The 27,155-nt window shown below is 37.5% G+C and overlaps 1 protein-coding gene across 2 annotated transcripts in view; it reads left to right on the top strand.

The window, feature by feature from the left end:
• TTC29 (tetratricopeptide repeat domain 29) overlaps positions 1-27,155 on the top strand; it is a 290,318-nt gene that overhangs the window by 76,788 nt on the left and 186,375 nt on the right. The window contains exon 1 of one of the 2 annotated variants that reach the window (XM_021284035.2): positions 4,839-4,988. The exons of the other annotated variant lie outside the window; for it this stretch is intronic. The gene's annotated coding sequence lies outside the window, so the exon portion shown is untranslated. Of the gene's footprint in view, positions 1-4,838; positions 4,989-27,155 lie in introns of those variants that run through there. 2 annotated transcript variants of the gene reach the window in all.

Consider the following 27,155-nt stretch of genomic DNA (forward strand, 5'->3'; position numbering starts at 1 on the left):
ACTTGGAGTTTTGAGTAACCTTGGATTTTTTTTTTCCTGCCTTGCTCTCAGCCAAAATACTGGACTTATTTACAATGCTTAGTTGCAATTTTTTGTTCAAGGCAGATATGAAATGATGTTTTGCCCAAACAAAAATTGATATATTTTCTCAGCCCATGTACTCAACAAATGCTAGTCTAAATGGATAATAAATTTAGGGATTTCTTGTTTGTAAAGAAAATATTAATACTGAAAATAATTAAAATCCATGTGGAAATCACCTTTCATTTTACATGCAAAGGTGAATGTGTATTGTGCTAAGCTCCTTGTCATTTGATTAAAAGTATATTTTTCTGTTTTTCAGTGTCCATGTATATAGAGGTTTTGCATATATAACTGGTTGTATGCTGATTCTCAAGGATGTAGATAAAAAGAAGAATAATTTGAAGAATACAAAGATATAGTTACAGGATGTACAGGTTTACATACGTATTATATATATTTGATACATTAACTCCTGCATAAGACACAAATGAGTCAACCTCTGTGAAGATGGCAATAGTTTGGAGCAGCAATTTAATGTTCACATACTGTTGTTCTTCAGATCTATGGAATGTCTTTGGGAAAATATTGTACATAACTCAGCTGACTTGTATAGATTCAGTTGGACACAGTTAGCCTGTGCATCATATATCCACATGCTTGGATGTCAAGGAAATGTGGGTGGCAGATTAGCATTCCATTAAACTTAATGTCTTCTTCATCCACATAATGCTTAACTTACTTTGACTACATATTTTTGCTTTCAAAAACTGGGGATACAATTCAGAACCTGACAATTTGAGGAGTGTTAATGGTTTTCAAGGTTATGTGATGCTGAGGTTTTCAAGATTGTCTGGTTGTACTTAAACTGTTTTGTTCAGGGTGGGGTGGGGGGGAAGTACAGAAACATTATTAGGCATGTATTTCATTTCCAGAAGAGGGGGGAAAAAAAAGGGAAATCTATTATTTAAGAGAGAAATACAGCCAGTGTGATAAAAGTGCCTTCCCACGTCTTCTGGCCAGGTGCTACGTGCATATAAATGTTTCACGTTAAGCTTTAAGATCAAGGAAGAGTCTGTGGGGAGCCTTGTTTCCTGGAGATCTGCTTGCTAGAGCAGCTCCCAAGTACTGACTTCCCATCTTTTATTTGGTTATTAAGGATGAAAGACTACATCATTTTCTGGAATAGCAGTTCCTTGCATACCATTATCTTTGTCCACAGCTATGAAACATGCATTTCCATAAGTTCATGTGGATACTTAGCCTAACTTTGTTTAGCCACTATCACTGCTGCTTTATATATGTTTAATTCAAAGGATGACCTTCATATGCTATCATAGAGTGAACAAAAGATACATGGTTTCATTGGTTGAGAAACTATTTTTTTAAATAGAGCTGAGTACAATGGGTCTCCAGCCTATGTAATGCAGGGTACTCTCTGTTACTGCTGAAAAGGAAACTTTGAAAGTCTAATTTTCTGACACTATTCACTCTGGGCATTATGTGTATGTAAATGTAGACTTACATGTGCAAATTGCTAGCATGAAGTTTTACACTCTATCAAATATATACAATATCCATATATAAAAAAAAAGTGATTGATATCCATTTGTACTCACTTTGCATCAGCAAATCATCCATAGGATTAGAAATTCCAGCACTTATTTATTTATCACAGTGACCTTGTATAAATATTCCTTTCACAAAGTCAAGTCTTTTTTTGAAAGAAGTCTGACAAGATTGACACAGATGTTTAAAATATCTATATAACAAGCTTAGCAAACAGTTTTTTTGCTTGGAAAAAAATCATGGTTTAACTACTGTATTTTGTTATTTTGCTAAATTTATATTTCTGGTAAAATGCTATCAACATGAATGCTTTTGAAATTTGAATAAAGCACTTGCAGTAACCTTTTATTTAAAAAAAAAAAAAAAGTAATAAACAATTTAAGATAAGGTTTTGCCAAATATTAAGTTATTACTAATATTAAATAACAGAAGTTATTTAATGTGTCACTGTAAGAAGGTAAAAGGTAATAACCTGTATACAGAGATATCAAGGAAAGCACAATAGATGTAGCAATTTAGAATGAAACAAAGCTGTACAAAACCAAACAAAACCTTGTAATTTACCAAGGGTAGGGGTTGTTTTCTTTTTCTTGGGGTCAAAGGGTCCAGTCTAGATCTTTCTCTTCCTCTATCCTGCCTGCTTCTGTGTCTTGCTCTTTAAAGTGTTTGAAGGTGCTTCTGGTTCATGAGGATGCCTGAAAACCAGTGTCACAGAGTTGCTTGGGAAAAAGCTAATAATGGCAATCTACTGTCTGGGGAGTTTATGCATGAGCATTTTCTCTGACGTAGTACTCATATCAAATATACATTTAACAAGGACTGATCTATATTCTTCACTCTTCAGGTGTTGCTAGTAAATCTATGTCCTGCTGACTCTAGGGAAGAGTAATTGTGTTGCTCAAAACAAGACACATGTCCGGTATTGTGTGGAAAAGGGAAACGTATTTTTGCATATATTCATGTTTTGTTTGTGGGACCAAGAACTCCATATGTGTGTGTGTGTGTGTATATATATATATATAAAAATATGTATATGTATATGTCCAAGTACATCTACATATAAAACTCATACTTCTAACTCTTCTGATGTATGAATGCTACTATCTTTCTCTGAGACATACAAACTGTTTTCTAATATATGTGCCTCTTTAAACACCAAGAACATTTTAAGGAAAGGAACATTCATTTGCAAGTAAACATAAATCAGAAATGACAATTTCAAATATATTTTTACATTAAGTCACTTTAGCTTTAATTCCCTCTTGTTTGCTGTTTCCAAACCTTCCTGTGACTGTGTTTTTTTTCACTAGCTTTATAGAAAGGGTAATCCAGCTTTCTAAAAACAGAAGGCAACCTTTTGCTCTGTATAAACATGGTTAAGAGGAATTTCCATGTGGTTGTATGAAGGTAACAGGAGGAAAAGAGAGCAAGCACAATTCTTTATTGTCTTCATAACAAAAACAAGACTAAACCACAAGGCTTTGATAATTTGCTATCTGGTAGCGGTATATAATTTTGAAATGCTTTGGTGAGAGTTTCTATAAAAAGTTATTTACATCAGATAAAGATTTATTTTCAGAACCTTGTCTTGCTTTACCTTTCACATTGTATAATGTGTATGGAGAAGACATTATTTTGCTTTAAAAATTGATTATAAGTGGGTTTGTTTTAAGTTGCTGTTTAAAAAAGTTAACATCTGGAAAAGTTTGATTCCTAATTTCTGTGGTGGAAAATCTAAGACTTGGCCAACTAAACTGTACTGGCTATTACCAGCTTTACCAATCCTGTTCTCTTTCTCCATGTGCTCTTATTTATGCCTCTTTCATAGGAAAGAAGTTGCCTTAAGATGGAAAAAATGGGAAAAACTTCCAAGCAGTCGAAGTTAAAGATGTGATTTCAATTAATTTAGTTTAGAGGATAAACGCAGATAAAAACACAGTAAACAGGAGACTAATAGCCTCGGCAGAGGAAGGAGGCAGATAATCTGCATAGTTCATAGCTCTAGCAGCTCTTTTTTGAAATAGGTACTGAAGTTTTAATACTGTTTCTTAGAATAGTTCAGTTAACGAGAGTTTCTGGCAACAGTCTAGGAGTTCAAAGAGTCAAGATCTTTTCTCACAGATTTCTCAGACCTGGAAGTAAATATAAGCCATCTGACGTGAACAGAAATTAACGCTGTTATGCTTATGCTCCTAATCTGGTAAAACACTTGAATATTTTCCTACATCTAAGGATTTGTTTGAAGATTGCATTGGAGAACACATATGAGCTTATGAATACCTTCGTTGAGAAGAATGGCGCATTCCAAGAGTTGTGTTATAAAGGGATCTTAAATTGAAGTCTCTGCTATCCTCCACTTCCATATATCTTGTTGGCTTTGTGTGGACAGTTAGCGTGTCAGAAAAGCTAGTGGTAATAAGCACTTTCTGTAGAGTATGCCTTTGATGCATTATTTTGGTGCAGTAAGGTTTTGTTTGTTTGTTTGTTTTTTGGTTTTTTTTTTACTTCAATGCTTTCTTAAGTAGTTTGGCCTGGCATGAACTGAATATTTGGTGGGCAATTCTGAACTAGGCTTCCATAACATGGCTGTCTGTGATTACAGAATGGTTGAACTGGTGACCAATGTAAAGACCTATGTCCTTATGTTACTTAGCATTTGCCTTCATATTTTTCCTTTCCTCTGCATGTATTATCTTTCTAATTTCCCAGGTTTCTTCTACTTTTTCTTTGGGAAGCTTTTCTATTCCCTGGGGATATTTAACGTTTTCCAATTTTTCTCAGACTTTAATTATCATTAACAGATGTATCAAAGGGAAAGTAAATATTTGTTTCTAGTAATTCTTTATCATTAGTAAACCCTTGTCATTTTCTTGTTTCTGATTCCATGCTTTTGATTCCATCCTCTTTTCTCTCTGTCCCATATTCTATCATATAATATTTATTTTCCTCCTCTACTTCTCGTCTTTCTTGATTTACCTTTTAATTGTTCCCATAGGGTTTTTTTTCTTCCTCCAGAATAAGGAGTAGTTCTATTTCTCTTTTTCTGTTTCATTCAAACCTGAAAAGGAATTTTTTCCTTTCTTTTTTTTAGGCTCTTTCTCCACTCTTAGGATTATAGAGACATGAGGTGGAGCCTTGTACTTCCGAGAGAGAATATCTAATTGCTGCCATTTGCTCGCCATGAGGAACAAGGACCTACACTCAAAAAAAAAATAAAAAATAATAGTAATAAAAAAAAAAAAAAAATATATATATATATATATATATACACACACAGATAAAAAAAAAATCCAAAGGGAAGAATCCTAGAGGAACCCCCTTGAGAGATGAAACCCACCTTCTCTGATGTGAAAAACACATAATTTACAGCATTTCTAACAGATCACAATTGCTGTAAGGTAAGCCTCTCTTATTGATAATCTAAGTAGTTTTATCTGTTTGTAACTATGAATTTCAAAGCTGTGTACTGAAAGGAAAAGCGAAGTTTTAAAAGTAGAGTGCCTGCTTAGAACGTGGACTCTGACATACACAGAGCTTGACTTCAGTCTGCTGCGTCTTCGTGCTTTCCCTGCAAATCGAAGCACTTGGTCATTAACACAGTGAGTCACAGTAATGTGTTATGATCTGATCTGGCATTTATAAGGAAATAGAGTGTCTCGCCTTGGATACCTCTCCTCCAGGTCATTTGTCCTAGTGATAAAGAGAGTGCTTGCTCCCAAGGGAAAGGAAAGCAGCCCATTATGTCAGCTCGCACCCTGGAAAGGCTACCGATTTCAGTGCATCTGTTTGTGATGTGCTCTCTAAACGGGGTCAGTGTTATAACTGGGAGGAGGGAGCAGTTTCAAGTGACTGAGTGCCCTGAGAAACGGTATAACTGGCTCTGTCAAAGATAAACACAAAATGTAGACAAGGTGGCTTCTTTTATATTCACTTAAAAAGTATATATTATTTGTTTTTTGGATCATTGATTTATATGTCAGACAGATGAAAAGCAAAATTTCTATGATGCCTTTATCATTATTCTGACTGCTTTTAAGTTAAGGACTGATAAAGAATGCCAACTTCTGACATTACTAGAACAGCCCTATCAGCTTTAATTTTCTTTTGTTTTCTTGTTGTCAAAGAAAGGCCATTAGAGAGAAATTACGATCTCAAACTGGTTAATCTAGTGATGTGCTTTTTTTTCCATAAATTGCTGTAGCTAGATTATAAAGCGTTATATAACCGCACTGAGAAGCAAGCTACAGAAAGAAATTGCAAATATCAAACATCATTAGTCTTTAGACCAGAGATTCTCAAACCACTGGATGACCATGGGTGAGTGGTTCACAGCTGAACCATTGTGTCATATGGCACAGTTACATGTATGAACCTATTTATTATGTTTGACTGTAGTTTTGTGTGCACAGTTTTTTCAGCATGCTAGAGACCGCTAGAGTGTGCTCAATTATAAGCCTGATAGGAAGCACACATAGTGGTACATAGGGAGTGTTCAAGGTTGCTGAAAGTTTATTTTTTCCACTAAATTAGGGAGCTAGTGCTCTTGTCATTATAGATCAAAGTTAATTGACCTCATACCATTAGCATCAGCACAGTTACAGCACAGAGTTTATACAGAAAGCTGGAGAATTTAAAACTGGGACATTTCATTTCGACCAGTCTGAGATCTGAGTGTGTAAGCTGCAGTTTCACATTCTGGGTGGGAGTAGCTGTGCAGATTTTGAAGATTTAATGCAAAAGTTTGTTGCCTTGGATTACAGACAAGCTCCAATACGTTCTGTTTCAAGCCAGGTTTTAGGTTTTCTCTCTTTCTTCTCTTTTCTCTGTTCTTCTCCTTTCTACCAATTTACTAGTTTGACGAATGTTCAGCCTCTGTGTTTTCTATAAAACATAATGGACAGCTAATAATACTTTGCATCTCTTTACCCTAGCATATGCGATGTTTTCAAAACCCATATAAACATGAGCTGAATCAACCATCGCCCAGTCAAGTAGGCCAGTATTATTCATGTAATTTGACAGATAAACTGAACTAGAAAACAAGATCAGTCAGTTTTCTTGTGACCACGAGACTGTGCAAAAGCCAAGAAGAGAACATTTGTCTTCTGACACCTATTTGCATGCTCAAGCATACAATGACTTTTTCATATATTAATATTTATATGACTGTAATTATGATTAAAGGATAATGATTAACACTCTTTTGGGAATAGATAATATTACTTCTTTATTTTTATGCTAGAAGCTTTCAATGTAATACACAATCCTGAGTATGTTATAAAAGGATTGAAACAGAGTTACACTAAAAAAATCCTTCCTGCAGCTCAGCAGGAGGTTAATACAAATATATAAGGCAATATGTGAAGTGAAAGAGAGAAATAAAGAATTGGAGAGAGAGGTGAAAAGATGCTGATGAAATCAGAAATAAAAATCCTGTTTCCTGTCACAGTATGTAAAGACTCTGCTGTCAGTCTTGTCTATTTTTGATGCATAACAGTAAGGGAATAGAAATATTCTGTATGTTTCACTATTGCGATATGATAAAGTTGTATATCAGTGTGTATCACACCATATATCTCTGTGTTATATGTGAATAGAAAATATTTGGGGAGAAATTCTTCATTTACTATTGAATAGTAGCATCTCTATAGAAAGAAAGAGCCTGAAAATAACAATGCTATGCAGAGAGTTATTGTAAACTAAATCACCTTTTTTTTTTTCTTTTTTTTTTTTTTCTTGACGTGTATGTGTTTGCAGTAAACTATTTCAAGACTTTGGTATCACAGAATAACTGTTAGTGTTTAGTCACTTTCTGCACCAATGATTCCATCTGCTGGGAATTCAATTGATTTTTCACATCTTGGTGTAAGAAGGCCCAGACTGTGCCCTATTGCCTGTGAGTGTGTGGTGGCACCACAGCAGTGAGGGATGTCAAGGCAAATGCTTTTAGGACAAGAGCAATGATGATGGAATACTACAGAGAGCTTTAAGGTTTCATGGAACCTTTTTCTTATCTGAGTGGATCAAAATGTGGATTTCATATAGCAAGAGACTTTGTCGTGTAGGATCTTGCTACCTTATTATTTTTTTTTAAGTGTGTGTTACTGTTCCTTAGTTTGAAGCAACGTTTCTTTTCCTTTACATTTGGATTGTCAACTCTTTAAGCATGAAATTAATTAATATTATTTTCCTAATCCTATTAAAAGATACTCCTGAAAAGTATCTCTCTCCTGGGAAGGAGTAGAAGGGTAGGGATAGATGTGGAAGCAAGGAAAGTGATGCTATGAGATTTTACCTGCTTGTGCATTGTGCCACAAGGGAGTATATTCGTATTAACTGTACTTAATTGCTATCAGGGCTATTAAAACTTTTGAAAGACTGAAAAGAATAATAGACTCTCCCTAGGCCCTTGCTGCTCTCCTCTGCACCTCTCTGACCTTACAGTTTCCTAAATGAAATGATAATAGGCAGAGGCCACTGGGACAGAAGTGGCAAAAAATGTGGGTAGAGAGCTATAGTCATGGAATACGAAGGCATACTGCAAGGATGGGGGGTGAATTACTTATTGGATTTCCACTAATAGTAGATGTAATGCCTATGCTGCACACATGATAAAGTATAATACTTGTAAACATTGCTTGCATTTATATGGTGTCCCTGTAGAATCAACCCTCGTTTCTGTTTAGTTCATTTGAAGCTCATGAGAACTGGACTCTGCCTTTAGAGAAAGTGACAAATTGAGATGTGATGCTCTTGTGAAGATATGACAGTGTTTGGTCTCTGTGATGTGTGTAGGAATTATGTTTCTTCCCTCAAATAAGGGACTCCAGTTAATTTAGAGGAAAGATCTTCCTAGGTTGAGGACAGACATGACTCGTAAAAGGAGCTCTAAACTAGGAAGCTGGGAAGGATGCTGGTAAAACTTCTTAACTACTTAAGTCTGCTACAGACAAGAAAAAAGCAAGAGTCATAGTTGCATGGGGATGAAATGAAGAAAAAGTGACATTGGCACATTGGCATGCTGTCACTCTTTTCTGAAATGTATTTTCCAATAAAGTCAGGTCTCAGATATCCTTACAAGTAAATGAAGGTAGATTTTTTTTTTTTAACCAAATAATCAAGTAAAACAGCAAAAATAATAATGTGTTATGCTTAGTTTCACTGAAGAGCAAGATATAAAGGGGTTGGACATAAAAACTAAACTTAGAGCAGATTCAATTTTGTTCAGTTCTCTTTCTGAGAAAAGTAAAAGATAAATCTGTACTTCTGGGGCCCCAGGCAAACTGAGAAACTGAGGATATTTAGTGAGCACTGGGAAGCTTACATATTTGAACATGGAGGAGGCATATAATAACTTTGAACCAAATAAGTTTTAGCAGCAAGCAAGATGACTTAAGTAGGAAGGAGTACAGATCTCCTTGGAATTATAATCTTAAACTATGTGTTATAAGTAAGAAGAGAATCCATAAGGGATGTGAAGGGGATTGGTTAGGAGGAAGAATTATGCCCTGGGGGTTAAAAGATACAGAACTGAAGCAAGAATGGCCAAAAGCTGTTTTAAACCAGACTTTACTATTCATTTCAGTTCTCTGCAGAGCTCTTCAGCTTTGCAAACAAAAATTGAACAAGGAAGAAAAATTCTCATCCTGTGTCTTCTCCAAGGAGCACACTAAGTAGATGCATGTGTGATGGCTTTAGACAACTCATCAGGAAAACCCACCTGATACACCTGAGATCACTTGAGAAGTGCTAAAAGAGGAGTTATAGTCCCACTACTTTCCTCTTGCTTTCTCCCTCTGTCAAAATCTGTGTGTTTTGTAAGGACCTCTTCAGGGAGCTTGTTGTATTTGCTAATAGAATATCAATAAACAAAGCTCAGCTCTGGCTTGCCACTCACAAATTTCTCTGCAGCATATCTTTCATTCATTCTTGTCCCTTCTATGTCAGAGAGAATATTTCAGGTTCACCAATAACCTTCTTGAAGCTGAGAAGATTTTGTCTGACTAGTATGCATGTTTGTGTTTGCAGCTGGGAGGGAGCTAAACAGTTTGCTTAGGCTAAATGGGACTTGTAAGTGGCATTACACTTAGTGCAGTGATAAGGAGGAAAAGTCTCTCAGAAAAAGGCAAGAGAAGAGCAGACTCATGTCTGTAGGACTGCTACCTCTTTTACTGTCCCATTTGAAAGGTATGTAATAAATTCAGAAGGAAGTTACGGTACCAAGATAGTAAATGGCCTCAGAGTTAATGAAGATGAGCTCAGTTCCATAGAAATAATTTCAGTATCAGTGTTAAGAAAATAAGTGGTCATTTGACATCTCTCTGGCTTTTACTCATCCATCTGTAGAATGGGAATAATAATTTTTCTGCTGATGGAGGTTGTCTATGTGAAAATACATGCATTCTTGCTGTGAAGCACCGTAAAACTAGTGACACAGATATACATATATTTATTCTTAGTGAAGGAATGTGCAGTGTGTGTGAGAATAAGGTCTGAAATGACCCATTCACTGAACAGTGTTTAATTTGCTGAATAAGGCAGTGATTTCATAGGAAGAAAAAAAAAAAAAAGTGATAAATGACATTAAGGATTGTGCTCTACTGGTGTTTCACAGAGAAATTGAAGGTTGTAAGAGTAACCTTAAGACCAGTGTTTCTTTTTTGAAAAAAAAGTATTTTTGTCAGTTGGAGAGCAATGGACTTTGCAAACTTTATATACTGCAGACTTATTTTGCTGTATCATATATGTGTCCATACATATGGAGAGAGATGGGATTGTATTACATAGGTGTGTACCATCAAAAATATATTACTGTTAGGACAGGAGTAACCTTGTCTTACAGACTCTTAGCCAAGTGGGTATGGCTCAATAAATTAGCTTTCTACCAGTGAAATAATCCCAGAAAGCAGTCAAAGAAACTATCCATAGACCGAGATTAACCTTTTACTTAAACAAAGAAAATTTTGCACGGAACAACAAAAGTCTGAGAAATTAATGCTATGGGGATTGGCAAGTTATTGACAGTTTAGGACCTGGGTTTATCTCCTGCCACAAAATCCTCCAGGAACACCCAGCAAGAGTTCCAGACAGAGATGACGCTGCTGGATGTGGAAATGTATGCACAACCCTGTCCTTGCTTGTTCATGCACAAAAACACATTTGTGGGAGGACGCAGGAGGGAAGCTGACAGGTAGACTTGATTACTGACCGTTAATAGCATTTCACTGCTAAAATTCCTGATTACTGTTCCAAGGAGAGAAACTGAAGACTTAAATACTCTGTTTTACAAGCATACATATGACTCAGTGTGCTGTGTCAGCATGAAACTGTACCGTTCAGTCCACCAAGGACTGGGGAGCAAGAGTGGTTCAAACTACAGTCAGTCTTTACTCAAAGCTAAACTGGGCTCAATGTAAAATTGTTGAAGTGAAGCCTGGAGGTGCCACATGGTACACTGCTGGTTCTGGGTGGTTTTTGTATCCACAGGGTCCTTCTGAGTGTGAGTCAATGGATATGAGCAGAGATAATTGTTGCTGCAATCACTCTGAGACACTAATAGGCACTTTGCCAATGCAAGTATTCATTTAAAATGTCAATCTTTACGCTACAGTATTTGTATGAGCATCTCGTATTGTAATTCTAGTTGAGGGGAAACAGTAAAGTTAAAAGGCTGCAGGCTTTGATAAACAAGGAGCAAAAAGAGAAGGTTCCACTATATTATGTATTATTTCTATAACATTGTACAACAATATCTTCATGTTTGCCTTATACGCTCTGCTGGGTGTACACCTCAAGGTTACAGCATGATTGTAAATTCTTTTAAGAAAGACATAGCACTTCAGTGTCTTACTGGCTTCCTTCGGTGATATAAGCACAGTTTCTTCTGCACTGATTCTTTTGTCTGTAATGTATCTTTTGTTGCTCACCTAAAAGGAATAGTGGATTAAAGTGAAATAAATCTGCAGAATGTGCTTTGTAAACAGTATTATTTCAGCAATACTACTCATAACACTGAAGCACAGAGTTAGGGATTTGGTTTTCTTTGTTTCTTGTGTTTAAATTTTGTTTTTAACACAAATTAAGAGCTTTTGAGATGATCATGCAAATATCGTAGATATCACAGCACATCTGCAGTTCATCCCTTCCATAGCTCCTGTTCCTCTGAGGTTCATACAAAATTTGACTGTTCCCCCTCCCCCCGCCCTTTATTTTCTACCTTTAAATATTGCAAATCAAACAGTCAAAACATCCAAAACATATCAGTTCTTTGAATCTCCTAGAGGACTCCCTACTGTGCTTTCTGAATTTTTAAGCTTTTCAGCATCTCATGTGACAGCGAGTTTTCTTCCAATGGACACGTGCAATGCGCAGTCTGTCAGTTTTTTCCCAACTCTCTTGCTCAGAGAGAACTTCAGCACTTGCCATATCAACTTATTTTTGATAGCTAGAAGTATTCAGGTCTTTCTCCATGAATCCTGCAATCATACGTTTTGCACTGGAAGAATAAATGCAAATTATGGTAGCCCCTTGATTAATCTTTCCCCATGGTCAGCGTTGCTTGAAGGCTGGAGTCACTAAGGCGCGGTATTTGTCAGTCTTGCTCTCTGTGCTCCCTCTAGTGATCCAGCCTCGTAGAACATTTGCTTCTGAGGGAGGAGAGCTGGAATTTCCCAGGTGGCTCACAAAACGTTTAATGAAGTGTGTAGCGCAACCATTTCATTACAACATATTGTGTACTTTTGCCTTTAATAACTGCATTCCTCATCCAAGAAGCCTCTATAGCTTTCCAAAATGAATTACAGTGGTATTATTTTTCTGAGATTATGTTTTCCATGACAAGAATAGCACTTTACTAAACTATTGTATTTATTAGCAACCTGTTACCCTCTGACACTACTGTCATTTTCATCAGCCTTGACAAAGCAAGCATCATTTAAAATCTCTTTAAAAAATATTAAACCAGCTTTATAGGTTTCTTTCCATTTTTTTTTCCTTTCCCTTTTTTTTTTTTTTTTTCTTCCCATTTTTCCTTAAACTGTGCATGAAGCAGGGAAATAAGACTCTCTAAAAATTCAGAAATTTTATTCTCATTTGATGGCAGTTGAAAAGACAGACTAGCCTGAGGGTGCAACAATTTTCCATGGTGGGACAGGGGAATTGTACTGTCCTGATGAAGAACACACTGACTTAGGAGGTGTCCTCCACCTACAAGCTGAAGTGTGCTATTGCTAGGTGGGTACCACTTCAGAGGAGCTTTTGCTCTTCCTGAAAGTTTAGAGGCACTGAATCTGTAAAAATCAAGGCACATACACAATTTCTTGCTTCGTTCTTCCTTCTTTGCTTCTGCACATGCTGATAATCTACTGCATTTTCTTTGTCCACTGAGGATGTGAAGGTATGTATCAAGGTTGTATATAGATAGGGTGGAAGATGTGGTGCTTACTTTCTACATAACAGGTGAATTTTACCCTGTGAGAAGGAAATTATGATAGTGTAAGGGAATTTATTCCTTGAAAAAATTAGTTTCCACTGACACCTCTTAGCTAAGCTGAGGAAGTAAGAGGCAAAGTGATTGAACTGCCTTTTGATCCAGAAGTTGTCCTTCTGAAATACACTCTTATTCATTGGAGAAATCATGTGTGACCTAGTTGCTGTGGACAAGGATAGGATGCAAACTCCTTCCAAAGAGGTCCTTTCAGCACGAATGTTCAATCCCTTGTAATAAGTGTCATTATTAAAAGCTTAATCCATTGTGTGATTCAGAGGAGCTAGAACAAATAATTTAATTTCTCATGTATTTGCATAAAATTATTAGAACAAAAATAGTTGTTTTTTGTTTGGTTTTTTTTTGTGTGTGTGGTTTTTTTTTTTTCTTTGTTGTTGTTGTTGTTGTTGTTTGGTTGGTTTTTTTTAAGTGTGGCTATATTTCCCGTATCAGTATTCTGTTCTTGGAGCGTCATAGAACTGGGTGTTGTGTTCCATTCTTGACAGATATTTGAGCGTAGGCACAGCAGTGGCTGCAGTTGCAGCTCAGCTTCCCTTGTTCATAGTGTGAATATCATCTTATTAATTACAGCCAAATTCTGCCCTTTTTGAACAAACTTCATCTTCCCATGAACTTCAGCAAATGCTGAGACTGTGTATAGCAGCCCCCAGTCACTTGTCACTGTCAACATTTTAATAAGTATTTGCTTATTCATGAAGTACGGTATATGACCAGCATCCAGTTTTTCTTGGTATTTCTCAAATCAATGGGTACAGGACTGAGCCTTTAATTTGTCAGCAACCTGGCCATTTAAGTGAACTGTGCCTTGGACAGCAGATTGGAGAGCTGTTCACATGGAATTTTATTTGATGTACACAGTGACTATGATAGGTTCAAGAGGTATGAAATCTAATGCACAGGTGTGATTAATCTGTGTATGCAGAGTGAATCTTACTGGCCTGGAAGAAGAAAAAAAAAAAAAAGTGGTATGTAATTATTTCATTAGCAACCAGCAATTATACACAGAAACCAGTCTATAGTAAAAGCAATCTGCAATTACCCTGACAGCAAACTTTGACTATTGCCATTATTCATAAATATTTCCACACTTTTTGCCAAAGTCTCATTTAATTAATTCCTTTAGTTGAAGGAAAAAAAAAAACATCTTAGAAAATATCCTGTCATGGAGAATCAAGGAATTATGGCAAGCAAATAGCAAATGCCCCTGCCTGACTCCAAGAAAACCTGGTAGACTCGATTCCTTCTGCAAGCCAGAGACAAGGGATATGAAAGTAGTGAAAGATTCCAAGTCCACCAAAAGGTGTGAAGTTGCTGGGTGGGTTGTTCAGATCAGCTAGAGATGAGTTTCTCTAGAGATGAGCAGGCAGGAACTACAGCAAACAGCAGCTTCTCCTCATGGAGGGCTGGAGGTAACAGGGCTGAAAAATATTTCCGTAAACTTTCAATAAAGATGACAGTGTAGGTAAGATGTGTACACACGCTTTGCTTGACTGCTTCCTAAAAGAGGAAAAAAAAAAAAAAAGGCTAATAAGTAGCAAATACAGCCAGCCCAGAAAACGAGAAAACTGCTCTGCAGAAATCCGCCCGGAGGCTCTGGGATTCATCAAGGGGTTGATGGAGAGGAAACCTGATCCAGAAGGAGGGCATACTAGCAGAACCAAAAGGGATCCAAGCATATTTTCCCTGTAACCACAACACAGCTATTCAAGGCTACTTTTTAAATTCCTTCTGTAGATATAATTCTATTTTGGAAAAAAAAAAAAAGAAAAGAAATAATAATTTTTTTTGTTTTCCCTTCCCCTATATTAAATAGGGCAATAGCTACTTTGTCCACACTGCTGTTTGATCCAGGCAGTAGTTTGATATTTTTTTACTCAGTTTTTAGCAGCCTGAATGCTTTGCCAAAAGTGGTTGCCACTCCTCTGGAAATCATAAAGCAACTAATACTAAATTTTCTTCCCTCATTTGTGAGACGAGTCCAGAGAAGTTTTAGTGGAAGCTGAATTTGTTGAGAATGCGCAACCAATGCTTCCATGTATTCGAAGTAAGATAAAGGCAAATTTCTGTTTTAATGTAAATGTAACCTTGCCTCCACCCCTCCCCGCAAACCCCCAAACTGGCAAAGAATAACGCAACAGAGAGGTTGATCTTAAGAGTTACATCAGTCAAATGGTGCTCCAAAGCAAGGGAGCAGCTCAAATACAATTTTAGCACCTCTGCCTTTCAGAACTCAGTTGGATGTAATGTCTACATCAAGGAACTGACAGAATGAAGCTAACTGGTGGGAAAAAAACCTACTCCTTCTGAAGAAGCTTCTAAATACCCGTTGTCTAAATCTATTGATAAGCAGGGATGCATTATTAATGAAGCCTGCAGCCTGCCTAGTGCTGCTCAGACGGTTCAAGCATTTAGCAGGAAATATTTCTGTGAAGTGCTGCACGGAATAATGACAGTGTCTGTCTTAAATCGAACAAATGACTGTAGCAAGCTCTGGGGAGGCTCAGAGCAAGCAGATGCTTTCCAAGTGAAAGGCAGTGGGGTACCACCTGCTGTAGGCAGGCAGGAGCAGTCCACTAAATATTGACTTGTTAATAATTCAAGACAACAGGAACCCCTAGCTCTTCAGGCGTGGCACTGCCCCTTCATCATGTGGCTTTTCATCACCCTAATGAGCTACTTGGAGAATCAGACACTGAAGTGTCTTGCAGTTATTCCCCAAAGACTAGGACTCAAGCTGCCATAATTCTGAATAAGAAGTTGTCGGCAGTGCACAAAATCAAGAGACGTTTAAAATTGGCAGGATCAGTGCTCTAGCTAAATATTGCTGTTTGCTACAGATTGCTGTGTAGTGACTCATCTGTGGTTTGTACAGCTCCTGGTGCGGAATGGCTGTCTTTTAGGACATTTCTCTGGCTAAGTATATTTCAGGTGTGTTGTTAGTTTTATTTGCAACAAAGAAAAGAGCTCTGTGAATATCTACGAGAGATTACTTGCAAGTGGAATTCTCAATTAATACTTTCTAAAAGGGATCTGGGTTTTGTGATTAGAATGTGTTTGGGACCCTCCCCAATTCCTACCTTCACCATGGATGGTAAATCAGCATTTGCCAATGAATACTCTTCGATTGAAATAATTGGAATGGCACTACATATTGACAATGTTCAAAAGTTAGCAAATCTTCTATACAGACTTCCTGCTACACTGTCAACTCCAGCAGTTTGCCCTGGTTGACACTGCAGCTTCACGATGAAATGTGGCGGCTCCTGTATTAGCGAGTGATTTTTGCCATTGCTTCTCTTTCAAGATGCAACCTTAACAGAACTTTCCCATTCATTCCCATTTTTTTATTCAAGATATTTTTCTTCCCCAAAAATATAAGCTCTTATTTATTTTGGAATGATAAAGTAATATTCTGTTATGAGATGTTTCTTGTTTGCATGATTTTCCCAGCTGTCAAACAGCTGAGTTATCACTCAGATACCTGACCTCTTGGCAAACTTCATTAGGGTATTTTGCTGCACTTAATCAAGCTGATTAGGACTTCAGTCTATGAATGATCTTAATTCCAAATGGGATTTAGAGGACTGTTCATAAAGCAAGTGACTATCTATACTGAGCAACTTCAACTTACAGCAAATTCCTTAGTGCTGCTATGATGAGGGTGCTTCCTTCATGCCACAACCACTGAAAGTGTCTTGTAACTTTCCAGCACTGAACACAAAGCTTTATTTAAAAGAGCCATGAGTCTGCATGACTTTCTCTGTTGCGCTGTTGAGCTTCTGCTTACAGCCTTCCAAGTGTTTGGTCATCTATATGCACTGATAGTGTTTGGTTTTGTCAGGGCTTAGAAAATTACCTGTGCTTCCTTACTAAGCTAATTGAAGTTGCTCCTGTGTCTCTGCAAAATTTACAATTGGTGTTCTAGTTTTGTTTGTTGTTTTTTGTTGTTGTTGTTGTTTGGTAGGGTTTGGGGGTTTGTTTGTTTGTTTTGAGGGGTTTGGTTTTTTGTTTTTTTTTTTTTTGGGGGGGGGGAAGGTGTTTGGTTTTTATTTGGTTTGGTTTTGTGTGTGTTGGGGTTTTTTTCCTGTCATTCATGTTGTTAGAATGTCTTGGCAATCTCTGCTGTTCATTCAGTGGTGGCTGGTCCTTACTTGACCAGCTGGAAGTGATATGCATTAAATCACTCTGTAAAGAAGACCCAGGAATTTAAAACTGCAAACTGCAGTCTTTTCCCAAGTATTATTTTTCTTGAGAAGGTTAGTAGGACAGTCTTCTAATTTCTGTGTAGGATGGGAATTTATAGGATTTATTTCAAGTAAAACTAATAGCTATCCAGGAAAGTAGTCTTTAATGCATTTCTATTTCCTCTGTTTTATATTGAGGCTGTAGTAGCTTACTTCTGTTTGTATCATTTATATAATTCTTTTGATTCTCTTCTCTGCTTCTCAGCTACAGCTGTTGCACAAGTAACTGTGATATTTTCCATGCATCATAAATGATATAGGGAGATGAGAGAAGTCTACTCTGTAAATTTGCCAAAACAGCTGGAGATCATGGTAAGGCTCTGTTGCCCTCACCGCTCTTTTGAGATGGTGAGTAGACAGGTGTCTTCAGCACCATTGATCCACATACTGGTGTCAAATACTCATCTGCAGCTCTTGGAGTGTTACAGCACTGGCTGGCCTGGATTGTTTCCCTGACTTGCTCAGCATCTCTCTCTGAATGAGGACATCAGTGTTAGCATTGCTCTCTGTTGTCCTTACAGCCATAGATTCAGCTGTTTTTGTGACACTGAGGCATGTGTTACCCTTTCTGATTCTCCCCAAACACTACTGCTGCTGCTACACAGAATGGCAGCTTTTTATACACAAACGAGAAGGAATATGAGCTTTTATTGAAGTATTTTTTTTTCTTAGATAAAAGCTTATTTTATGACAAGTCAACGGTCTGGTCAGACATTATTGCTAGAGAGTATAATTTCTTCTGCAGTTTAAAAATCTCATTATCCTGACTGCCAGAAGATGGCCCATTAGCATTTCATTGTAACTTCTAATTTGTTGACTGCAACAGGTTTGGGGCCTCTGCTTAAAGTTATTTGGTAAGGAAAAACAAAGAAGTAGATGATCGTTGACTATTCAGTCTTTTCCTCCAGTGAGTGTTTTTGCAGTGTGTACAAAACCGTATGGAGGAGTTTGAATCTGAACACGTTTGTACCTATAGTATTGTAAGAAGAAACCTGTCGGCTTTAGCGGCTGATCTAGGATGGTTATTTCATCTAAAGTTGTCCTTTCATATGCTTTCCAAATTGTTAAAGAACAGGCTTTCATCTCATATTGCCGTTTCATAGAAATTAGTTCTGGGACAAACTTGAAATGCCAGAGCATTGGCCTGCCAGAGTGTTTGTCCCAGATGTTTCTTTCTCCATTTTGCTAGTAGAGATGGCTGGTTCTTCCTAAAACGAGGCATGTTCCCTGGTATGACTTCAGGTAAGAGAAAGACAAAAAACGTCAAAACTTCTAATAAACAAATACATATAAAAACAGGGCCAGATATGTATTTATATTAGGTAGATAGCTGTAAAACTTGTAGATACTGGCAGATGACAATGCTTATGCTTACATATTTTCTTGCCTGTTCATTTTTCATGCAGAATATAGAGGTCTGATTCAAATATTTTGGAGGTGGCCTCAGGTGCATATATTTTGCATTTTTTAAATTATTTTATGTTTGAGGAAACCAAGCAATTAAAAGCCAGGATCGAGACTTAGACTACAACACAATATAATTAGCAGTAGGTCACAGAATTGTGTAAGAAAGTGAGCCGAGTCTAGTTGATAGCTTTCCTAGCAGTTCATTTTCTTGGTGGGAACAGGTCCTGCCTTCCTATTATCATTGTTCCTAAAGCCTGAGCCAACAGGTAGGAATTATAACCCCGTAGTAGGCTGCAATATACCTATTTTTTTTGTCCCACTCTCTTTCTTCTCTCCTGATGAGAAATTGTGTTTGTCACAGGAGCAATGATCAATAATCTTGTGGGCTCTATGGACAAATTGCATATTTATATTCAGCAGTGTTTCATACAAAAAGAGAGGTAAAATAGTTTAATTTCAAGTGTAGGAGACTGAGATAAAGATTGCCTGCCTGACATACTCTGAGAGCACAGAGAAGGGCCCCCCAAAGGAGATTACAGCCTTGGACCAGCCTTGCTGAGATGAGAGACCATCTGTCAGCATAAGTTGTGCTGTTGAGTTGTGCCACTGAATGTTTTTACCTTATGCTAATAAACACAGTATGGATAAAATACAGGTGAGGAGCTGTATGGTCTACCACAAACTAACAGCATTCATTATTGGCAAAACTGAGTATGTGAGCAATATGAATGTACATCTGGTTGCTATAACACAAAGCTTGTGTTTGTATACACTAACGAGAAGGTAAAGTGAACCACCTGGCACCTGCAATCAGCTGTCTGAATACACTCTACTTTGCAGAAAAGACAGCGAACAAAACTGGCTAAGAAAATTTTTAACTCAGGAACTGAAAATTTGGTCCCCAATTTTATTTTCTAATCAATGTTACTTTCAAAGTATATGACTACAAAGTGGCAACTACGTATTTGTCTTGCCTACAATGGTATTACTAAACGTTGATTGCTTTTCTGCTTTCTAAATTAAATGGTGTAGTAAACAGTCATCTGTTTTTCTCAAAATATTATCAGATCCTGAGATGCCAACAGAATATGTGACACTGTTGAGGAGTTATATATGTGCACTTTGCATGTTTCAATATGCTTCACTAGTAGAAGAAATAAATTGCAGAATTCCTCACTAACACTGCCAAGTAGACAGGATTTAAGGAGGAGAACATAATAGTGTTATTCAAGAGTGCCTTTGATCATGGGAAGCTTAAGCTTTTGAAATATCTTGCAACTGGCTAGCTTAGAATGAAATTTTTAAAGGCTGCAAGAACCTTAAAGCCTTCAAAGGTATGCTTTCTGTCAAAAATCACTGTGATTGCTCTCCTATGTGAGGCTTTGCTAACAGAAGAAATACTTGCCTTGAATGTCAACATTAGCATATCGGACTGCCAGAAGTACTGCAGTAAATTGGTCCTAAATGCCCATTGAGCTCTGTAGCCATTGGCCTGGTAGACCTGCCAGGGCCCCACCAGCACAGCTACCAGGCAAGTGTGATGAGGTAGATGCTGCAAGGGTCTGGAGGTAAGCATGGTGGGCAGACAGGACTTCTGTTTGGAATCAGAAGTTGCGTAGCCAGGAGTAGCAGGGACATAACTAAGGCCAAAATAGGCATTTCTTACGATGTTTCACTGGGTTTTTAGCAAAGTAGGAAATAAAGTCCTCATTTGCCAGTAACTCTAATATGATCCGAAATAACCTCAAAAAATCTCATCTCCATCAAAACATCGAGGAACCCCAGCACTCTCTTCCTGGTGCTAAAAGGGAACCAAATAAAGTATGCTTTTTTAGTAATTCAGACTTTTTCTGTGATTAAAATGGTAACTAGTTTTCCTCCATAAAACCAATGTGCCTTTATCTGCAGTTATTCATATGAATGCAGCTTTGACAAAGAAGAAAAAAATTGTTGAGAATTCTGCATTCTGGTAGTACATGAGATTGCATCTCTGTCAGCAACACTTGCTGTTCTATTGCAGGCTACATCTGTCAGGCCATTTCAAAAGTCTCCATTTTGCCTTTCCTCACATCACTGTTCATTTTTTTTTCTCCTCTGAAGACAGAATAGTGCTGCAGAATGCAATAGGTTAGTTAGAAAGGCATCTATTCAGTACCAACTCTAAAGCTGATCCCATTTTTCTTTAATTGAATACCTCAACCCTCCAACTGCAAAACCAAAAATATTCTCAAAGCTTAGGCCCTTAGATATGCAAATGCTTGTGCTGATTTTTGCAATTATGTTTGGGGTTTTTTAGCTGGAAAACAGACCAGCTGTTCTATTAGGACAGCTGAAAGAACAGTCCATCCTGTTGCTGTTGCCCATCTCCTTCTAGTCCTACAACTGATTTGTTCTATGGCTTTGGACATGTCCCTTCCCTTCTCAGACTTCCAGGTGTAGGGCCTCATTTAAGTTATTTTCATTGAATGAATTATATAAGCTTAAATGCACACTAAGATGATAATCTGATTTGCTGACTGTGAAGAAATGAATCACTAAGTGTTTTACATAGGGTTGCTGTAAGAACTCCTTAGGAGAATGTTTTGAAAGGATGTTCTAGGTGTGCTAAATAGTTTTGTATAATGATCAGAACTTATTATATCTTATAGACAAATGTGCAATATCATACATCTGGATCTACACCAACCACTCATACTTGGTATCTATCAGGATGCTTTTCTTTTTCTATTAAACATATTATTTAAGTTTGCATGTGGGAATAATTTTTCAAATGTGAGTTTTCTAACCAGGAAAGAAATAACCTTGCTTAGTGGTACAACAGTGTAACCATATGGCACAGCATCTTTCGGAATGTCAGACAGCAGTGTCACACAGCACAAGAGTGGCTCCATCCCCATGGACATCGTTTTAACAACTGCCTGTTTCACACTAATTTCACTGAGGGCAATATTATCTTTTTATTTAAGTTTTTCTCAATATTCTTTTTTTTTTTTGGTGGGAGCTCCTCAGATTTGGCAGGGTGAAACAGCTAGACTACTTCTAAGGTATAATGCCTGGATTTTAGCATGTAGCTTTGTGAGTAATCCAAATTTCTGGTCTGATGTCATCTGCCCCAACTTTGCCCTTCCTTCCCCCCCCCCTTTTTTTCCTTTCTTAATTGATATTAGATATGCAAATACTGACATTTTATTTGGATTAGCCAGATCTAGGTCATACAAAGAATAAAATGTCAGACCCAATTCAGTCACCATGTGATCTAAGTAACTTTAATAGACACTAGCAATATCATGGACCAGGAAAATAATATCCAGAATTCCTGACCAATGCAGATACAACCATGTATGCAGACAGATGCAGTCTCAATTAGGTTAGAATCCTTATGTTCAAATTCACTTGTTTTTCATATTTGTTAAACAATAAGTGCTCCTGGATGCTATTCATATAAGCAAAATGAAGCAAGGAAGGTTATGTAGACCAAAACTCTTGGTACCTAGATGTTGTCTGTGAGAACCTCCACAGGATTGAGGGTCTTGGCTTGTGCAGCTTTGCAAGAGTGTAAAATGAGGAAAACATGTGAGACACCACTGAACCCAAAAATAGATGGACCTTCAGATTTTTTCTAGCATTATGTGTAGGCTGGAAGGCATGTACGGATATGAACTATAAAGAGAGCAGAAAGCTATTTCCACAAAAGTATCTGTCAAGGGAGCAAGAGTGGGGAGTATGATATAGCATAAGTGTCATACAGAATGCATTAGCTTTCTCCATAGATAAATAAGTTTTGTCATCAGTGGTGTTACAGCTGTGATGGTCTAAAGACAGAAATGAGGCAAGGCTTGTAGGAAAAGGTATAACAGTATCTTCCATTAGGTCTGCAATACCGTTTGAAAATACAGAGCAGCTTTCAGGTGTATCGACCTCTTCCTCACATGTTCTTTACTTCTATAATGCACAGCTGCTGCCTAGTGGTGAACATCCTTTTTAGTGAGACCAGCTTGAATACAATAGAGGAGAAAAAAAAAAAAAAAGACTGGATGGGGCAGGGGGTTTCCATGCTAAAGGAAACTGAAGCTCTGTACTTTGAAAAATTATATAAACTGGGATTTATACTTTATTAAAAATCCTTTTTTTCCACTTAAAAATCTTAGGAGATATCTCTTTACAGTGACTGTGTAGTTTAGTGGAGTTGATTAGACATTCTATTACCTCATAACCATTTTATGTTTTCGATTGGGAAATGCTATTTCCTGCTCCAAAAAATTGCTGTTATCTTATTCAATTATTAACAAATCACTGCCTTACCATCACCTTCCCGCTCTGGTTTTTAGACAGGGCCTTAGTTGCAAACTATGGTATAACACAGAGGAAAACTTGCTGGCTCATAAAAACAATTGAAGTATTTTTTTCATGGTACAAGTGGGAATATATTCTTATTCTGAACACATATCAGTTTTGATATATTATTCCTGAGATCACATTACGTTCATTCTCTCCTCTTTTCTTTTTTTGTTCAGATTTCGCTCAGGACCATCACTTCATTGCAACATTCAGAAGTGACTGGATGTTTCTCTCATTGAACTGTTCTGTCTAAATGGTCTATTTTTAATACTATCCTTCCTTTCATTAGCAATTTTAGGTGGTTGATACTACATTTCTTTAATAAAATGTTGAGGAAAAAAAAGGCAAAGGCAATTGGTCAGTGAGAACACAGCCATGGTGTTCCATGTTCCATTAGAAAATATTTTTACCAGAAAAAGGCCTCTTACTCCTTTTTTCCCCATCTTCCTTTTAAAGAACTAGTGCATTTTGAAGTATATCTTAAATAAGTTTGTAATTTTGGCATCTTAAGGTGCCAGAGCAGAGAAATGAGCCATAAATGAGAAACATCAAAAGTAACTTAGAGAGAAATTGTTTTTAATATTAAAGCGATGAATCACAGGCCAAATTAACAAGTAAAGGAATCTGCCTATAATGAAATCTTTTTTTCTAACATAACACTTCATTATAAAGGGAGTTTTTCTATAATAGTAGCAAGTGTAATTACATTTTTATATATAATTAGGACATTATTATCATTTCACCATATCAAAGTTCATTATAAGACATCTCCAATGCATTTTTCATAGAGCAAAAATAAAAAGTGAACAGGAGTCCTTCAATTAAACTCGTATAAGGACATCCACAGAGACTGAAGGAAGCTGATCAAACAGCTTAGCCCAAAAGGGACCAGGTAGAAACTCATTGCTTCTCTGGCACAGGAAAGTTGCATTTTTCCATATCCTACTTGGTATTAATTATACTTTTCACCCTTCTCATGTTCCACTACATTGTCTGGGACAAAAAAATGCTTTTAAAGTTTTAATCCACCAGAACTGAACATAGAGGGTATGAAATCTCTTTATTCCATGGATTTGGGTTGTGAGAGCTCCTTTACCTTCTGGAGCATGTTCCTGTTATGCCCAGGAAGATACAGCCAGGTCAGCAGGAGGACTGGCAGATGGAATCCATGTAAGGTGATCCATTTTCTAGATTAGTTTGAAAGTTGTTTGGGTTTTTTGTTGTTGTTTTGGTTTTCTTTGTTCTTTTTTTCCCTAATTTGAGAAACAATTTCACCCTTTCCTCTTTAAAAAAAACCCTTTCTTCCTGAGTAGGGTGAGGATTATGGAACTACTGAGAATTGATACAAGTGCTATCAAATATAAATCATGTTGTTTGTTGTTTTGTCTATTTCTTGAGCACTGATAAAACTATGCATAGTTTGATTATGCTTCACTTACTATCCTAATCCTGAAGGGGTTCATTATCTGATGCACTCATACATGTAAATCCCTGTATGCCCTTCTGATTGCCAGAAAAGGTATATCCTCTTCCTTTTTATAAAATGTGTGTGAAAGTTCTCTGCTAAAGCCATAGGATGAACAGTGTTTAATTCTGAATTAGTGTAAGGCTGAGTGTATTACATCCTATTAATCTGTTGGTCTAGAAACAGGACATAGGTAGGTTAAATCACAAACACAATAGGAAATGGAGTATTTCTAGTGCCTTAAAAACCTTAGTCAGTGTTTCTAGTACCTTCTAAAAACCTTAGTCATTTGTGAAGCTGGGAATAAATAATAATGAGATCCTGAAAATGTGGCTTTAGACACCGCACATGTACATGTCTTCTGGGATTCAGAAAGGGGACTACTGCAGGATGTTGGACTGTGGTATCTAGTGTTTGTCAACGTACATGCATTCCTTCTCTGAGAACGCAAATACGATATATAATCTTTAGTAGTATATGAGAACAGCTGGATAACTTGAGGACCAATACAAATCTGTGAAATTGATTATGAAAAACAGGACTGCTTCATTTGGGTAATGCCTACTCTCCAGGCTGAAAGCACCTCAACTTGGTGATTAGGTGTGGGAAGTGGGAATTGCCTCCTTCAAGGCAGTTCAGAATAGCACGAGAGGTGCTTTCTACAGAAGGAACACACATTAAAAAAAAAAAAGGGGGGGGAGGGTGCTGCCTCATACACTCCTCCAGGCTACTTCTATGTTAGAAAAAATTCAAGCCTGTATTGAAAGTGTTTTAAGTGAGGATGCCATTTCCAGAAGACAGCCCAAAAAAACCTCAAGCAAAAATCACCCCTTTGTTTAAACACTCTATTCCTGGGTGATAAAAGCAGAGATTTGTTGGAGTAGATTGTGGCTACACAGATGACCTCTGCTGCCAAAGCATCACCTGCTTTGGGCAAAGCTTGCACTTCACCACATTGTTCCCTGACACATCTGTGCTGGCAGAAGGCTCAGGGATGGGCAAGAGGGAAATGCGTGTAAGCCCTACCTTCCCAGGAAAACAAAAATGTCTTCCTAGCACCCTGTTCTAGGGATGATCCATATTCAGTATTTTTCTATCAGCAACAAGTAGTTGTCTCAGGTTAATTTCTGCATGTGGTCTGAAGATAATGCCTGGCTAGGTAAGAATTATGGTGACCCTGAGTCTGACTGCTTTTGAAACATTTGGTGATTGCCAGAACATAGTAGATTGATTGCTTACTCAAATTGGAGGTTGCAGAGAGCTGACTCTAGTGATTGGCATTTGATTTTTGCTCATCTCAAATGATAGCTCTTGCTGTGAAACAATGCATTTCAGTTCTGTATTTTGGAGGTCTCTTCCCCTTCTGATCTGCAGGCTGTTGTAACACCTCACTGTGATCTGTATTATGAGGCATTACCACGTTTTACCTAGAAATACCAAAAAAACCCCCTGTTACTTTCTGGTCTCTATTGCTGCGTAGAACGCTGCTGACAATTACTTAGTTTGTCGTTCCTGGAATGACTTTCAGAATAGTCTACATGGCTTTTGTGACCACCTGTGTGTCAGGGTGTAAAACATCACCCAAGTGGCACACATCAGGCACGGGGTGTTTCTTCACACTGCAGAGGTTGTAAGTAGAATAACATCACATGCTGCCAACAGCCCTGACCACCTAAAGAAAGGTGACAGGCAAATGCATCAGTCCCACAGGACTGAAAACAAGCTCATTCCTTTTTTAGAACAATAGTATAACACAGGTATAACATGCCTGAATTAAATGAGATAGATGTTTTTATGTGTCATGTCTTTCTCTTTTCCTTCCTAGCAACTTCCATTAATTATTTGCATTTAGCTTGAGATTATCTCCTGCTTGCTTGTTTTCCTGTCCTCACTTCCTCTGAAATTCAAACCCTTCTATACAACCATCTGTATTATTCTCCCAGAACTTGCCAAATATCACCAGGATTTTTGTTCTGTCAGGACAAAAGTTAAACTATAGTTCAGTTGTTACAAAATGGGCTGGTATTTCCCAGGGTTCTGCCAGATCTTCTATAGGACACAAGCATTGCTAGAAGATTTAAAACAGAAAACTACAACTGGAGCTAAAAGTTCTAATCTCAGGTCTGTTACAAATACCGCAGGCATGTGAGTTTCATTACAAATAATTGCATTTACTTTAATAGCTTCTTCATTCCTGAAGGGAAAGAGAGCAACAGCATTCAGGGGGTTTATGTTGTATCTTACACTTTCACAGAGGTGGATTTATCTGCTCAAGGGAAGTCCTTATGAAATCACTGGGCCCTGCTGGAGCAGCTGGGCTCCTCCCCAGCTTCACTGGGATCTGTGAGACAAGACCCAAGGGAGAAAAGATAAGGCAAGGGTGGGACAACAAAATCTGCGGATCACCGGTGTTCATATGTAGGCAACTGTGAAATGTAACTGCAACTCTCCACTAACCTCACAGTCGTCTTTGGGGATTTCTGAAAACATTGCAGCACAAATGACTTTTAAAGCAGGTCTGCAAGGAAACAAATGTGGGGATCTCAGCTCCAAGTTATGTTGCATCATTTAGTCTGGCACAGGGACTGCTCAAGCTCACTGTTAA

Source organism: Columba livia, chromosome 4 (genome assembly GCF_036013475.1).
Source record: "Columba livia isolate bColLiv1 breed racing homer chromosome 4, bColLiv1.pat.W.v2, whole genome shotgun sequence".
Taxonomy (NCBI): Eukaryota; Metazoa; Chordata; class Aves; order Columbiformes; family Columbidae; genus Columba; species Columba livia.